General features: G+C 37.4%; 1 long non-coding RNA gene across 1 annotated transcript in view; it reads left to right on the top strand.

Annotated features, from left to right (window-relative positions):
- Positions 1-222: 222 nt before the first annotated feature.
- Positions 223-15,773, top strand: part of LOC148126425 (uncharacterized) — a 402,020-nt gene continuing 386,469 nt past the window's right edge. Inside the window, exon 1 of the long non-coding RNA XR_015743253.1 lies at positions 223-271. This is a non-coding gene — a long non-coding RNA (uncharacterized LOC148126425). The remainder of the gene's footprint in view (positions 272-15,773) is intronic.

Genomic DNA, 15,773 nt, shown 5'->3' with positions numbered 1-15,773 from the left:
ATTGAGTTCTTATGTTCTTCAATGCGTGCACTTATTCTTCTGTTAGTTTGTCCAATGTATGTGGTGCGGCAGGCAGTGCAAGGGATTTCGTATACTCCTTGGTTTTCTAATTCAAGTGTAACTCCAAATCCAGATCTCCATGGGTTGCTAAATTTGATTTCCATTGATAATTTTTGTGTGATTTTGTTGTCAGCACATTCAACTATGTAATGAACAAAGACTATTTCATTCATTCAGATCTAGGATGTCTTATTTTTGTGTTCCTGTTCGGGTCTTTTCCCGTATAAGATTAAGAATATCTTGGTGACGTTTCGGCAAGGTCCCACTTGCCATCTTCAGGGTAGTGCTTGAGCTCACTCCTCAGGCAGCACTGCAAAGCATGGCCTCCTGTTTCCCAACCCAGTATTTTAATGTTTACATCAAATTAGTTCTCTCAATGTAATCATTATTGTTATTATTAAAATATTATTAAAATAGTTTTCAAGTTACACGTGTTTTTATTCACTTTAGTTATAGGTTAAATTACGATGTGTTTTTAAATAAATACTGAACTGATGTAGTATTTTTTTAAATTGAAATTTACTGTAGACCTGAATTAAGTTTATGACCTGAAATTTGAGAGCAAAACAATTTTACTTAGATCACCTGAAGATTTGATTTGTAATATTTGTCCATATGCTCTAATGGAAAAATATCAGAATGTCCTGAAGTTGCTTCAGTTTTGGGAAGAAGGAAACAAAAATAGCAGGGATGGGAGACTTAAAAGCATTGCAGCTGAATATCTTCAAATGTTTAGCACTATTTTTGAAATATCGCTTCCATATTTCTTTAGGACAAAGATAAGGAAAGAATAGCACAGGGGTTCCAAACAGTTCAGTAAAGTGTCTAGATATACTGAACTAATCCAGTAAGTGTCTCATCCCAGATTAAAAGTAAGAACTTGTCCAAAGTTGTTTACTTTTAAAATGTTGAGATTCTGTGCTTGGCATGACACTGAAGAATAATTGTTTCCTTGCCTTTGTGGAATAGTGTACTTTGCTGCATCTGAGCATTGGATTTTGTGGTTGCGAAAAGGTTAGGATAGGGGAGAGACTCCTAATCACTAGCTTCACTGTTTTCAGCCAGGCCTCTATAGAATATCTAATGATAATATTCTGTTGGACTTATAAAAAAGCCAGAAATTTCTGCGTTCAAATATACATAATGATACAAAGGATTTTAAAAGTCAGCATTTGATTGAAACCAGAAACTTTCTTGCTGAGATTAATGAATAGTCAATTAGAAAAGAGACATGGGAGAATATTTCTATATAGGATTATATGACAAACTATTGTGTACACAAAAATGGAAAGACTCTGAAATATTCAAAATGAAGGAATGGTTGGTAAAGATGACCAAACTAGCAGAAATGGCAAAATTAACTTGTTTGATTAAAGAAAGATCAACAATTATATTGATCAATAACTGGAAACCTCTTACAGACATTTTGTTAGGAAAAAGTGAGAAAAATGAGGTCGTGGTCTATGATTTTGTAGATTACAAAGTGTAGTTTGGGGAGGGGATATGTTGTAACCCTTGAGAGAGATAAAATTAAAAGGCAGTTATAATTGCCCTCAAAAAGATTGGAAGTTGCTTCTCTCTCTCTCATTATTTTCTGTTTCTTTTCTAATATTTGTATTGTTATCTTGTTAAAATTTATTCAATTAAAGTATATTTTAAAAAAATGAAAATCTATTAATTTGTTTGTATTGGCTCTTGTAGCTTGGCTAATGGTAAACATTAGATTTTTAAGGGGTGTCAGGATGTTCAATACAGCTTGAGTCATCCTGAGGAGAACACAATTGTACCCAAATATGAGAAAGTGTGGCTTGCTAGCAATATTCTATTAATTATTAATTAGCAAAACAGTAGAAGCAGGCTTCCACAGTGAGATATAATACATAGAAGAAAGGCAGGGAATAGGGAAAGAAAAAGGAATCAAACAAATGAATTCACAGCCTTCTTTACCTTAAAAACAGAAGAGGTTTGAGCAAATGCTGTCCGTGTGTTTGTTTGGCACTAATTCATCAAGTAATTAAACTTAACTCATACTTGCAGGATTTAAAATAATTTCTATACTGGTCAGTCCTGAGTCGACATCAGAATCTTGAGAGTTGAATGGACTTGGCAGGATCAATCCCAATGTGCATTATTCCATAACTATAAAAGAGAATCAAGTTAAGGCTTACCCATTAAAGAAGAAAAATCACTCTTATATCTCCAAAGCATTCTAACAGACAGAGAGTTTAATAGGCTGGATACTCATGGAGAACCCATCATATCATTCAACACTCTCCATAATTTCCCAGTATAGAAGTGAGATTTCAACACTGTCTATTCAGACAGCAGAAAAGTAATGTGTTTAGCAAGATATGAAGTACTTTGAAGTATCTTGATTCTGTTCGTTGCTTCAGAACTGAACTCTATTTTGATTAGTGAATTTTCTTTGATGGGGTTGATTTGATTGAAGCATTCTCAAACTGCACCATCCCTTTGAAGATTTGCATAGTTTATATAATCTTGTTTGAGTTTGCACATGGATGAAACTGTATGTATAATTCTTCCTTGTAAATTTAAATTTCTCTTCAGTTTTTTTTCTTTTGATAACCATTCCTCTTTTGTTGAACTTATCAATGTTGTACGTCATCCTGTGCTTATAAGCAAAATTACACTTTGCAATTCCTTAGGTAGCATCTTAGTACCATTTCAGTGAATTTAGGGCCAAAACATGCTTCGTAAAGCAAAATCTGCAAATGGCCCAAATTTACTCTATAATCAATTTTCAAATTACATTTTGCCCCCCAGCTTTTTCTCTCTACCTAATTGAAGTTAGACTTTTTCATGATTATGGGAACCTTTCCCCTTGAAAACCTGGTCTTTAGCCCTTTTCTTCAGCTTACTGGTTGCATAAGATTTCCAGAACTTATTCCACTTGGAGGTTTCTCATGAGTATTAAGCACTTGGCTTGAGGGCTTCTCTAGCTTGTTGGCTTTCCCCCTCTTGCTTTATTCCATTTCCATTTCAAATAGAATAAATTGATGATTAGTTCACTTATTAAAACATCAGCAAGAATTAACAGCAGCAAAATCAAGATAAACTTCTGGCGAGAAGATCAACTTCCGGCAAAGCAACAAAGCTGTGCGGACGAGTGGCAGCTCCATGAAGTTCTGCTGATTTCTTCAAGCCCTGAGGCTCTTAGGAGCTGAAAGTCACCCTGGACGGGTGGTAAAGGCAGAGGGATGCTTTGGTGGTCGTGAGGAGAGAAGAGTCTCCTCGACTGACCTGAAGAAAACCTCTCCATCCGAACTAAAAAGAGAACCGCCAGCATGGCTGAATCGAAGCTAGGAAAGAAGCTGAGATGGAAGTGAAAAAGAAAGGAAAGATCTTGTAACAGTGTGCTTAGTCTTGGTAAGAATCACTCCAATTTCTGCAGTGGAATTTTCCTTGGAAAGTGAGACTCAAAGGAGGAAATTAGCTGCAATTAACGATCGGGAGTGACTGTCAGATTTAGTAAAGAAAAAAAAGATATTGCAGCTAGAAGTAACTTTAAAAGTAAAGGACAGATTGGACTGGTTAACCCACTTTTCTGGACTGTATTTTTACTATTTCTCAACTTGAAGAACTTTGGAAAACTATTGGAAAACAATCTTTTTCAGAGACATATTGATTGTAGTTAAAGTATTTTAATTCAGCGAATTTGGTTCTCCTTCAATAATCCAGCATGCTTTTGAACATCCTGTTACAGCTTATTGTTTACAGCGTAATAGCATCAGCCATCAGAGCAATAATTACCTCCCACCCAGTAAATAACAGCTACTAGTAAAACAATTAACCCTTTCCTTGCAGACTCTCAATACTATCATTACTATAATCAAACATGTTAGTGTTTGGGGATAAACCCCCTAGCAGAGTGTGCAGCAGCAGTCAAGCCAGGCAGCCAAATGAGAGTGAGGCTGGGCCCAGGAGTATACACACACTTGAGACAAATACACTGTTTGTGGTTTAAATAGGTATTTAATTCATACAGAGATTAAGAATAGTCATTCAGTCCATATGTCAGTATCCAGTTTATCAATCCAGTTATCAAGTCTTTTAAACAGTAAATACAATGTCTTTATCTGCTTGTAATCTTCTTGTTATGATACCTTTCTCTCAAGTACAATGCTGAATCCTCAGCTCACCAATACAAACAGTCCTTGTGTTCAGGTGAAATGGTATCAGGCACAGTAGCCTCCAAAGGTAAGCAGATAGACTTTCCAACACACAGCAGGCAGCAGACCTGGAACAGTAACCAGGTGCATCCAGAAGCCAGTGACTCAAACAGTTGCATCCAGAAGCCGGACTCAGACAGTTGCATCCAGAAGCCGGGCTACGCTTCCCCTCCTACCTATATGGCTGCCTGCAACCGCACCCACAATGACATTGCAGTTTCTTGTGCTTAAAGCTACATAGCACTTAATCCTAGGTTTATATATTTATTCAACCCAAACCAGTTGGAGTATCCATATACCCAACAAAACACTGATTAATTCATTACCTCAAAACTTACAACTTTTCTACCTCATTACCTATATCAATGATTAGATAATCAATTTCTATAAAATAATTTATTAATGGTTTAATTGATTTATTGTTTTAATTGATTAGTGTGATTAGAGTGTTTAGTGCAAATGGTGTGATTACTGATTAGTTTAAAAGATCAAGATTCATGTAATATAATTGATTAGTAAAATTAGTAATTTAGTGAATTTAATTGAACAGTGTGATTAATGATTAGTGTAATTAATTGATTAACAATTAGTGTAATTAATTGATTAGGCTGATTGTTGCTTAGCAAAATTATTTCACTAGAGAGATTATTGCAATTTATTGATTGGTGTGATATTGACTATATTGATTACCCAAACCTGTTTCATTAAATAATTTAATCAACATACCATCTTAACAAACCTACCATGCCAAGAAAAAAATCCAATGCCAAACCACAACCTAAAGAGAAGGTAATCCTCACCAATGAACCACAAGACTCCTGTACATGCCTTAAATGCTATAAAACTCTAAAGGATAATGAAAATTCCATCAAATGTTCTCTATGTAACCAATAAGCTCATCATGACTGCTTGGGATTACCCGAGCAAATGATTCAATACCTAGAATCATCCAATGACTTTCCATATCTCTGCAAATCATGCAGACCCAAACTGGATCTGTTTTGAAAGAGCTGATACCATAGAAACATGAATAACATTCTTTGACACCATAGTAGCATCCCTGGATGCTTTAAAAGAAAAATTATCCAACTTTGAAAAAAAAGACAACACAAAAACCTGAACATCCAATTGCTACAAACCACATCTCTATCCAACAACCACAACCCAATCCACAACCCAATTCACAAAAAAACATAAATCAGACAAACAATGATATCCCAATCTTATTTGGTCTAGAGGACATCAATGACAATGTGGACATCACAATTGTCCAAAACATCATCAGTGATTATCAAGCATCAACCATCTCCCCTGATGAAATACTTGACATTTCCTGCATTGGCCGAGTGCTCAAAAACAGAGATGGCTCTGTGGCCCCATGCTTCTGCAGGGTCATTTGCAAAAATGAATCAAGCAAACATAAATTCATTTATACTATAAATTCACTTGCCAAAAGCAACACCAACCATAAGAACCTCCATTCTCATCCTGACCTAATGATACAGCAACATGCCCGCTCCTGTGTACTCCGCACAAAACTCAAAAAATGTCTAGACAATGGAGAGAAGGACCTGTACATTGACTACCATGCTGACTGTATCAAAAGTAAGTCACACATTCCACAACTCAGCTTTAACCTTCAATCACAACCCTACTTCAACCAATCCACCATCACCCAAGACTAGGCACGCATGCCCTGAACTACCTCAATTCCAACTACTGCTAGCCTTAAATGCAAGCTACTCAATGCAAGAAGCCTTGTGAATAAAATACCTGAATTTCTCCTCTTACTAAATATGGCTAAATTCGACATCATATTTGTCTGTGAAACATGGCTCAATGCATCTCTCCCTGACTCCATTACCACAGTAAGAGATTATCATGTTTATTGATCAGATCATGAAATTCATAGAGGAGGTGGTGTTGTTATCTTCTATAAAAATCCTTACATCTAAAAAACATCCAAGTTACCCAGGAGCTTGCCCTTCCTGAGACCATCATCTGTGAACTATCCTTAAATATCACATTTTGATTCTTACTATGTTACAGAGCACCTGATTATGACATTGAACATGTAAACAAGCGAAATTCACTACTAACATGGGCAACTTCCTGCCCACATGCTTTTATTTTTCTTGGTGACTTCAATCTATCTCATATTAACTGGACCCTAAACAAATGTACAACTGAACCCATACATGCAATCTTCTACAATACTGTTAAAAATCTGGGACTGGAACAACTAGTAACCAACAATACTAGACTTAACAACTGCCTCGATCTCATCTTCTGCAATAGTTTGAAAGCAATTTACGGAATACAAACTAAAGAATCCTTTTCCAACAGTGACCACAATGTGATTGACTTTTGTCTCAACATATGCCCACACAAAAATCATCACAATGATGTAATCCCCAATTATAACTTGGAAAAAGGAAACTATGATCTTATAGACAATGATCTCTGATCCCTTGATTGGCAATCTCTATTCACTGGATGCAATACTGTTGAAGACCATTACAACATATTTTTACTTGAAATCAAAAGAGTCATCAAATTATATGTACCAATAACAACTCCCAAAACAAAAACAAAAAAACAGATTACCCATAACAATAAGGAAACTTCAATCCAAAAAGAGATAACTCTGGTGGAAAAACAAATCTGGTCACATTGCCAACTTCAAAAGCCGATACAAAAATTTATGCCACCAGATAAAGACTGAATGCATCAATTATCACATTAAACAAGAGGAAAACCTTCTACGTACCAATTCCACCCGCGCTTTTTACAATTTTGTAAACAACAAACTAAAAGACTCAAGGTCCATCCCACCCCTGATAGGACCTAATGGTAAAGACTGCAACAATAACACCATTAAAGCCAACCTCTTTAACACATTATTTGGCTCAGTATTCGTAAACAGCAATGGATCATGCCCAGTATTTCCTAGTCGAACCACAGACAACTAGTGATCTAATACATATCGATTTTAGAGAAGACAATGTTGAAAAAGCACTGCACAATCTAAAACCATCTCTATCTGTTGGACTGGACAGAATATGTGCCTACTTCTTAAAAAAGCTATCCACTGCCATAGCCGAACCTCTAAATATAATCTTTGAAAAATCTTTCAGGACCAGCTCCTTACCTAACCTATGGTCACCAGCAAAGTCATCCCCATCTTCAAAAAGAGAGACCCCAGCCTAGTTAAAAATTACAGACCAATCTCCTTATGCTGCGTCACCTGTAAAGTCATGGAATCAATTATTAACCAATCCATTATCCTCCACTTAGAGACAAACAACCTATTCTTCAATAAACAATTTGGTTTCAGAAAAAAAAACTATCCTGTAATCTGCAACTTTTACACTGCAAAAACATATGGACTACACAACTCGATCAGGGCAAAACAATAGACGCAATCTACATAGACTTCTGTAAAGCCTTTGATTCAGTGGTACATGACAAACTACTCCTAAAACTAAAATCTTATGGTATCTCTGGACACCTGCATAACTGGATAGAAGCATTCCTGTCAAACAGACAACACATGGTCAAAATTGGGAGCATCCTATCAAATTCTGTACCTGTCAATAGTGGTGTCTCCCAAGACAGTGTTCTGGGACCAACTCTCTTCATACTTTACATAAATGACCTCTGTGATCATATTAAGAGCAACTGCGTTCTCTTCGCTGATGATGTAAAGCTGTTCAATATCACAGACAATACTGCTACCCTTCAAAAAGATCTTGACTATGTATCAGAATGGTCAAACAAATGGCAACTTCAAATCTCAACAAATAAATGCTCTGCCTTACATATTGGCAAAAAAAATCAGAAAATAAAATACAGGCTGAATAGTCAAGACCTTGTTGATGATCCAAGCTCTGTAAAGGACCTTGGAGTACTCATCTCTAATGATCTAAGTGCTAGAGCCCACTGTAACTACATAGCCAAAAAGGCATTAAGAGTTGTTAACCTAATCCTACCAGCTTTTTCTCTGGTAATATTATACTAATAACTAGAGCATACAAAACATTTGCTAGACCAATACTCGAATACAGCTCATCGGTCTGGAACCCACATTACGTATCTGATATTGGCACAATTGAGAAAGTCCAGAAATATTTCACAAGAAGAGTTCTCCACTCCTCTACTTGTTGTAGAATACCTTATGCCACCAGACTTGAAATTCTAGACCTAGAAAATCTTGAATTACACTGTCTTCAGTCTGATCTAAGTATGGTATATAAAATGATACATTGCAATGTCCTACCTGTCAATGAATACTTCAGCTTCAACCATAAGAACACAAGAGCACACAATAGATACAAACTCAAGGTTAACTGCACCAAACTTGATTGCAGGAAATATGACTTCAGCAACAGAGTGGTCAATGTCTGGAATAGTCTACCTGACACTGTAGTTTCTTCCCCAAACCCCAAAATCTTTAACCTTAGACTGTCTACTATTGACCTCACCCCTTTCCTAAGAGGTCTGTAGGGGGCATGCATAAGCGCACCAATGTGCCTACCATCCCTGTCCTATTGTTTCTTTTATTTTTCTTACATGTACCCATTTCATGTATTCATAACTATGTATATACTTATACCTATTATCTTGTAAGCAATTGATAAATCAAAATAAATAAATAAATAAATAAAAATGTTTGGCTAAGCTAAATATAAGTGTAAATTTGCTTATTTTTCTCCAGAATTCTTCAGTATACATGCCATAAGCACAAACAATTTCTAGCAATTTCCTAAGAATTAGGAATAAATTCCCCAGGTTTGTTCACCAACCATTTTACAACTATGTTACTTATCACCAATTCCACCCTTCACCAGAAATTCTATCCTACTTTAAGCTCTTCCTCTGCCTCCCTCCCTCCCTCCTTCCCTCCCTCCCTCCCTCTCTGGTGTGTGGGTGTGGATGCATGCTTTTGAGACATGTTGACTTCTGGAGATTACCTGGAAAAGTCCCTGAAGTTTTCTTGGCAAGTTTTCAGAAGTATACATATATATAAGTATTTGTTTTCTGAGGTTCTCGCGGGTATTTGTATGTGGATCTTTGGTTGTTCGGGTTTTCTCCGCGTAAGATTTGAAGTATCTAGGCAACGTTTCGACGAAGTCTCATTCATCATCTTCAGGCTTCTGTCTCCGGCTCTGTGCTTCTCAGAGTAATGTGAGATTGCAGCTGCTTCCTCCTTTTAACTGCCAGTGGGGGTGGGACTTGATTGGGTGGGGCTTGGCTGTGTTCTGATTGGTTGGGGGTTAGCCGTGTTCTGATTGGTTGGAGGCGTGTTCTGTTCAGGTGGGGGCTTGGTTGTGCTCAGGTTAGTCTTAGTTGCTGGGGATTTGAGCTGGTGAGTTGTGATCTTGCTGTTTGGCTTCGAGTTCGTGGTCATGCTGCATCTTCATAGTGGGTGTCGGTTTGCTTCATGTATGGCTCGGAGGGGTTTGAAGTGGGTAGTGATGCAGCTGCAGTGCAGCTTCTGGTCCATGGTCGTGTCTCATCTTCTGAGTGGGTGTTAGTCTGTTTTCTACATGGAAGTGTGGTGGTGGCATCTTGTGTGGCTCTCATGGGTGGGGTCTGGTGTGGGTCACATGAAGAAGGACACCAGACCCACACCCATGAGAGCCACACAAGATGCCACCACCACACTTCCATGTAAAAACAGACTCACACCCACTCAGAAGATGAGACATGACCATGGACCAGAAGCTGCACTGCAGCTGCATCACTACCCACTTCAAACCCTCCGAGCCATACATGAAGCAAACCGACACCCACTATGAAGATGCAGCACCACCACGAACTCAAGCCAAACAGCAATATCACAACTCACCAGCTCAAATCCCCAGCAACTAAGACTAACCTGAGCACAACCAAGCCCCCACCTGAACAGAACACGCTCCAACCAATCAGAACACGGCTAACCCCCAACCAATCAGAACACAGCCAAGCCCCCACCCAATCAAGTCCCACCCCCACTGGCAGTTAAAAGGAGGAAGCAGCTGCAATCTCACATTACTCTGAGAAGCACAGAGCCGGAGACAGAAGCCTGAAGATGATGAATGAGACTTCATCGAAACGTTGCCTAGATACTTCAAATCTTACGCGGGAGAAAACCCGAACAACCAAAGATCCATATATAAGTATATATATATATATATTACAGAAGCCTGATGATGGCAGATGAGATTCTGCCAAAACGTTGCTACAACTTTAAAAGCACAACTACAATGATGTGGGGAAATACCCGAACAAAGCTGAATGCTATATCTATCTATCTATCTATCTATCTATCTATCTATCTATCTATCTATCTATCTATCTATCTATCTATCTTTGGTTGTGTTCGGGTTTTCTCCCGCACAAGATTCGAAGTATCTAGGCAATGTTTCGATGAAGTCTCATTTATCATCTTCAGGCTTCTGTCTTCGGCTCTGTTCTGCCCTACAGACAAATAATCCTAATTTATTTAAATTCAGTAGCCTGTACCCGGGGTGCGGGGGGAGAGAATTGAAGTTTTACCCTCCTAATATTTAGCATGGGAAAACAAACAAATAATATTTTGTATAAAATTGGCATGACATATATAAAATTATATTATTTTAAAGAGAAGTATATTACATTTCATAGAAATTGCCAAAGGAACTTTTTTATGAGATGGATCATAATGAAATTGGAACTAAATGGATCCTATATGGGGGAATATCTGTGGCAAATTTCCATCAAATGGGCTATGACATTTCATATAAAATGAAGACAAGGAATAATGATATAGAATAGACTGGAACTAAATGTTGAGAAGAGATAGCAGAAAGGCATAGACAATATTAACTCATCTATCTTTTTCCATAAAGAAAATGCAGTCCTTAAGCCAATCAGATAACCAAAGAAAAAGCTTCTTACAGTGTCAGAGAATAGAAGATGAAAAATAATGAGCTGAGGAAATTCCAAGATAGCCTCCACGATCCTGATGATTTGACCCCCAAAAAGCTTAATAATAAAGATCAGTTTCATTTGAAGGCAAACCTGATTTTCATGAATCGAAAGACATTCCACTGTCACCAAGGAATTTTAGAATACTAGGAAGCATCAAAAGATATTATCAAAAGGCACAGGGGGAAAATCACCTTTTTGGGAGAGGAGAGCAGGTGGTGCTTGTCCTTCCATCCAAAACTGTGAACTTCATACTGAAAGTTGTTCCTCACAGAACATAGATTTAAAAAGAAAACAAATAGAAATTAGTGTTGCTGCTTGAATTAGGTAAAAACACTCCAAGTTATATGGTTCTCATTTGGATTTAGGATTAATACCAAGGTACTGAAGAATTTTCAGACTTCTTGTACATATTTAACTGTATACATAGGATTTTTATGTTTTGGGTTTTTAATATTGTAAACCACCCATAATCCCCTATGTGTCTGTTTCTGTGGCCATTAAAATTTGTTAAACAAATAAATAAATACTATACAAGAGTTAAGCAATTACTTTAGACCAGTAGGCAGATTCCAAATTTTAAGACAACACTATGAATATGATCATAGTATTGTGATTATTGACTGGTCATAAAATGTTTTCTATGGTGAATGTATTATGGCTAAGCCACAAATTAGCCATTCTTAGTTTGCAAGTAACCTACTGCTTTTTGTTTCCAGAGATAGAGGCATACTTCCAAAAATACTGGAGTGTAGCCATCTCCATTTTATTTTCTAAGAATATTTATGTGGCTTAGAAACCAGAAGAATCTTTGCTTTATAACCATTTAGTTCCCAATATTTTAAAAATTAAAAATAGTCTAAGAAATCGGACAAACAAAGGACTAGAGGATTGTTCTTGGGCAAATAAGCTATGTCTAGTTTATGACAGGGAATAAATATGGGCTCTAAATTGTTATTTTTAAGTATAGCATTGTAAAATGGATGTTCACACTTTTTCTATGACATTTTTAGAATACCTTTTCATTTTAACAGTGGGATTTATTTCCTTTCCAATGTGAAAGACATAATTTCTTATCCACATTTCAGAATAGAGAGATTTTAGTAGATTAGTCAGATTCCTACTCTTGATATGGTAGAAAAGTATCATGACAGGCTTTTGATTGCACACCTTTGGAAAAAGAGATATTCTTGAATTGCTTTTATAAGTGATGTGAAATTTTACCCATGATCCACCTTTTATAGCAGTTTGAATTCTTTGTTGTCTTTTTCCCAATGGAAAAAAATGTTTTTATTCCTTATTACACATCTTTAATCCAAGTTCATTTAGAATAATTGACAAATCATAGTCAAGCATAAGTATTTCTGGTGATATGACATGTAGAAATCCTCTATAAATGTGGCAATATTAGCTAATAATAACATTGGTGTGAAAAATCAGATCCATATTGTTTGATTGCTAAAACCTGCACACAGAAATCTTGTCAGATTCAGTTGCACCTAAGCCAAATTATATAAGGATCAACAATTTTCAAAGGAGGTTGGACCTCATTCTTTTGTGGCCATTAAACAATTCTAAACTGATGTCTCCTTTAACTACTCCAGCTCTGCTAGTTTCTCTCCTACAAGCACCCACCATTGGATAAAGCAGATTTTGATTATCAAAGGCAATATCACAATAAAACAACAACTAATAATCTTTAAGGAGTCTACTTTTAAAATGTTTATCAATGATATACTAGTCTTTGCCTGTAGGCTTGATCCAATAGAAGTTCTTCCTTACCACTTGCATTGGCCTCTACCCATGGAAAGGGTAGAGAAAGACACAATCCATTTCTGGGCTTTTCCAGAGACCCAGAGTTGGTTATATGCCATCAAGTCATTTTTGACTCCTGACAACTACATATATTTTCTTCATGTTATTAATATAAAATAGCAGCATGAAACTTTTCTTTGACTTCAAGGTTTTTATATGGGGTGGTCTTAGGCAAATGCAATATAAAGGTGGTTTTTTATGATCACCCAAGCAATTGCAAGTATATGTTGTCTTTCCACCCAAGGTTTCCAGGAGTTCATCTACTTTATTTTTCCTTCAGTTCTGAAAGATAATTTGGGCAATATTTATCTCATTTTTTCTTTATTACTACTTCTGTACATTGGTCTGTCAATGTGAAGTTCATATAAAGCTTGTAACAGTTGCTTTTTACATAAAATCTTATACTAACTCTCAGTAGGTTTCTAATATCTGTGTATGAGACATATCAACAGATTGTAGTCTGCCCTGTCAGGCTAAAGTCTCCTCAGGTACCCTCGGATTTTGGATTGGATGAGATGAAAACTGAGCAATTTAAATGTTTCTTCATTTATTATTATTGTGTGGTTCCCCATTACACAACATCAGAGAAAGAAGTGCTTGTGAAATTTTCTGTCTCAAGTGCCAAAACAACACTAGCCTTTGCCATGTTATACTTTGTCTTATATAAGAAGGAATATAATTTCAGAAGAAAAATGTCTTGGATCAGACCTCCATTTCTGTGTAATACAAAGGGCTTTTGAAAACCTGAATAGCTGACTATTCATTGTGTACCCAAAATTTGCTTCAGGTTCTCAATAGGAGCCATATTTCCAGTAATCGAAAATCCAGCAAACAGCTGCTTTGGCTTCCTCTCAAATCTCAGTAATAGCTCTGGAAAACAGAAAGCACACAAGGAAACTGTCATTATGATTTCCAAAGTAGTCATTAATCTTGATGTTCTATATAAAAAGTGCTACTTACAAAAGAGTTTGACAGAATGAAAAAACCAACAACAACAACTGAAGACTATCGGAAGCAAATAGGAAAGCAGAGAATTTCACAGCATATCACTGAAATAATTCAATGTTTGCTACAATTTTTAATTTGGTAAGGTTCTTAGTGACAGCCAGTTTGGTGTAGGGGTTATGATATCATAACTGGAAGAATTGGAGTTCTAGTCCCATCTTAGGTCAAAAACAGTTGGGTGACTTTGGGTTCTCTGTCTGTCCTAGGAAGAAGGCAATAGCAAACAATTTCTGAAATCTTGCCAAAGAAACTTCAGGCATGTACACACATCTAAAAAATTATTGCCATAAAACTGGATTCAGATTGAATTGGTCTGTGCCTCTATCTTTTAATGAATAAACTAAGAACCATATGGCACTGTTCCCAACCCAATTCTATCATTCAATCCCTCCTGATATTTGGAAGCTATCCAAGTGTTAGCTTTATGCAGCTAACATGGAGTGCTGAGAGAAGGCAGAAATCACTGTATACCAACTGGTGCCTTCTCCAGATACCCAGCTGAACATAAGCTGTCATTCACTCAATGCCCCACTGTGTAACCAGCTAGAATTCTTCTCTTAACAGCAAACTTTCTATCCCACATAAAAAAGAAAAATAAATTATAACTGCCTCACCCTTCCCCACAAGCCACATGTTGGCAGTACACATTACAAGTATTCTAATCCATTTCTTCAACATCTGAGTTGTTGCTGTGAAAGAAAAGCAGTTAAGACACAATTTACTCTGCATGTAAAATCCCATAGATAGATGTGAATGGATGTCATTACTGTATAGTTTTTGGACTTAAGAACATACCTCAATACTTGTAACCATAGTTGTAGGCCAGACATGTTTTCCAGACCTCCAAGCACTTAGCCATTGTGCTTTTGAAAGCAGGATGAAAACTTTGGCAAACAAATTGTTGGATGGGGAACCAACAAACATCTGGGCTTCCATGGTTGCATCATGCACAGGCAGTTGCTGGTAAGCCTGGGCTAGGTCCAATTTTGCAAAAAAATTTCTGCAGCACAGGGAATGCAAAAGGTGCTGCGCTACCGGCACCAGATATGTGCTTTGTTGTGGTGTGAGATTCAATGTGCTCTTATAATCAGTACAGATCCTGACTGACCCATTGAGTTTGACTGGTCATTATGGAGGTCTCCCACCTTGCATGGTCAACTGGCTCGAGGACCCCTTGAGCAACTACCTTGTCTAGCTGCTTTTCAACCTTTTGCCATAGAGCAAAAGGGACTCTCCAGGACTTCAGTCGGACTGGGGCTATGTTGGGATCTAGGTTAAAGGATATTGGGGTCCCCTTGTACTTGCCCAATTTGCTGCTAAAGACATCTTGGAAGTCCTTCTCCAGGGCATCCAGGTTGTTCCCGCTGTCAGCAGGGTTGTTGCAGTTGTGTGGATGCCAGTGAGGCTGATTTGTAGTGTGTGGGGGGGTGAACCCTAACAAGCTGTGGAGGTTCCAATCCACAATAGTCAGAGGCAGTTGTCCCTTGAAATCCATGTATTCTATGATGCAGAACTTTCTTCCTAGCACTGGTATCCTGCAGCCTTGGTAGTCCTTTAGGATGATCTGTTGTGGCTGCAGTTGGTTCCAATTGATGTGGGGGTTGATCTTTTGTAGGGCTGCCCAGGAGATCATGGAGATGTAGGCCCCTGAATCCACCTCCATCTGGCATAGGGTCCCATCGATCCTTACCTTGGTTAGGATCTTATTAGTAGGCATCAGTGTGCCTCACTTGTGTTTGGGTATAAACCACC

The sequence above is a fragment of the Pseudonaja textilis genome, chromosome 3, assembly GCF_049901715.1.
Source record: "Pseudonaja textilis isolate UNSWEBS1 chromosome 3, rPseTex1.2, whole genome shotgun sequence".
Lineage (NCBI taxonomy): Eukaryota > Metazoa > Chordata > Lepidosauria > Squamata > Elapidae > Pseudonaja > Pseudonaja textilis.
Note: the sequence above shows the minus strand (reverse complement) of the source record. Positions and strands in the feature narration are given on the sequence as shown.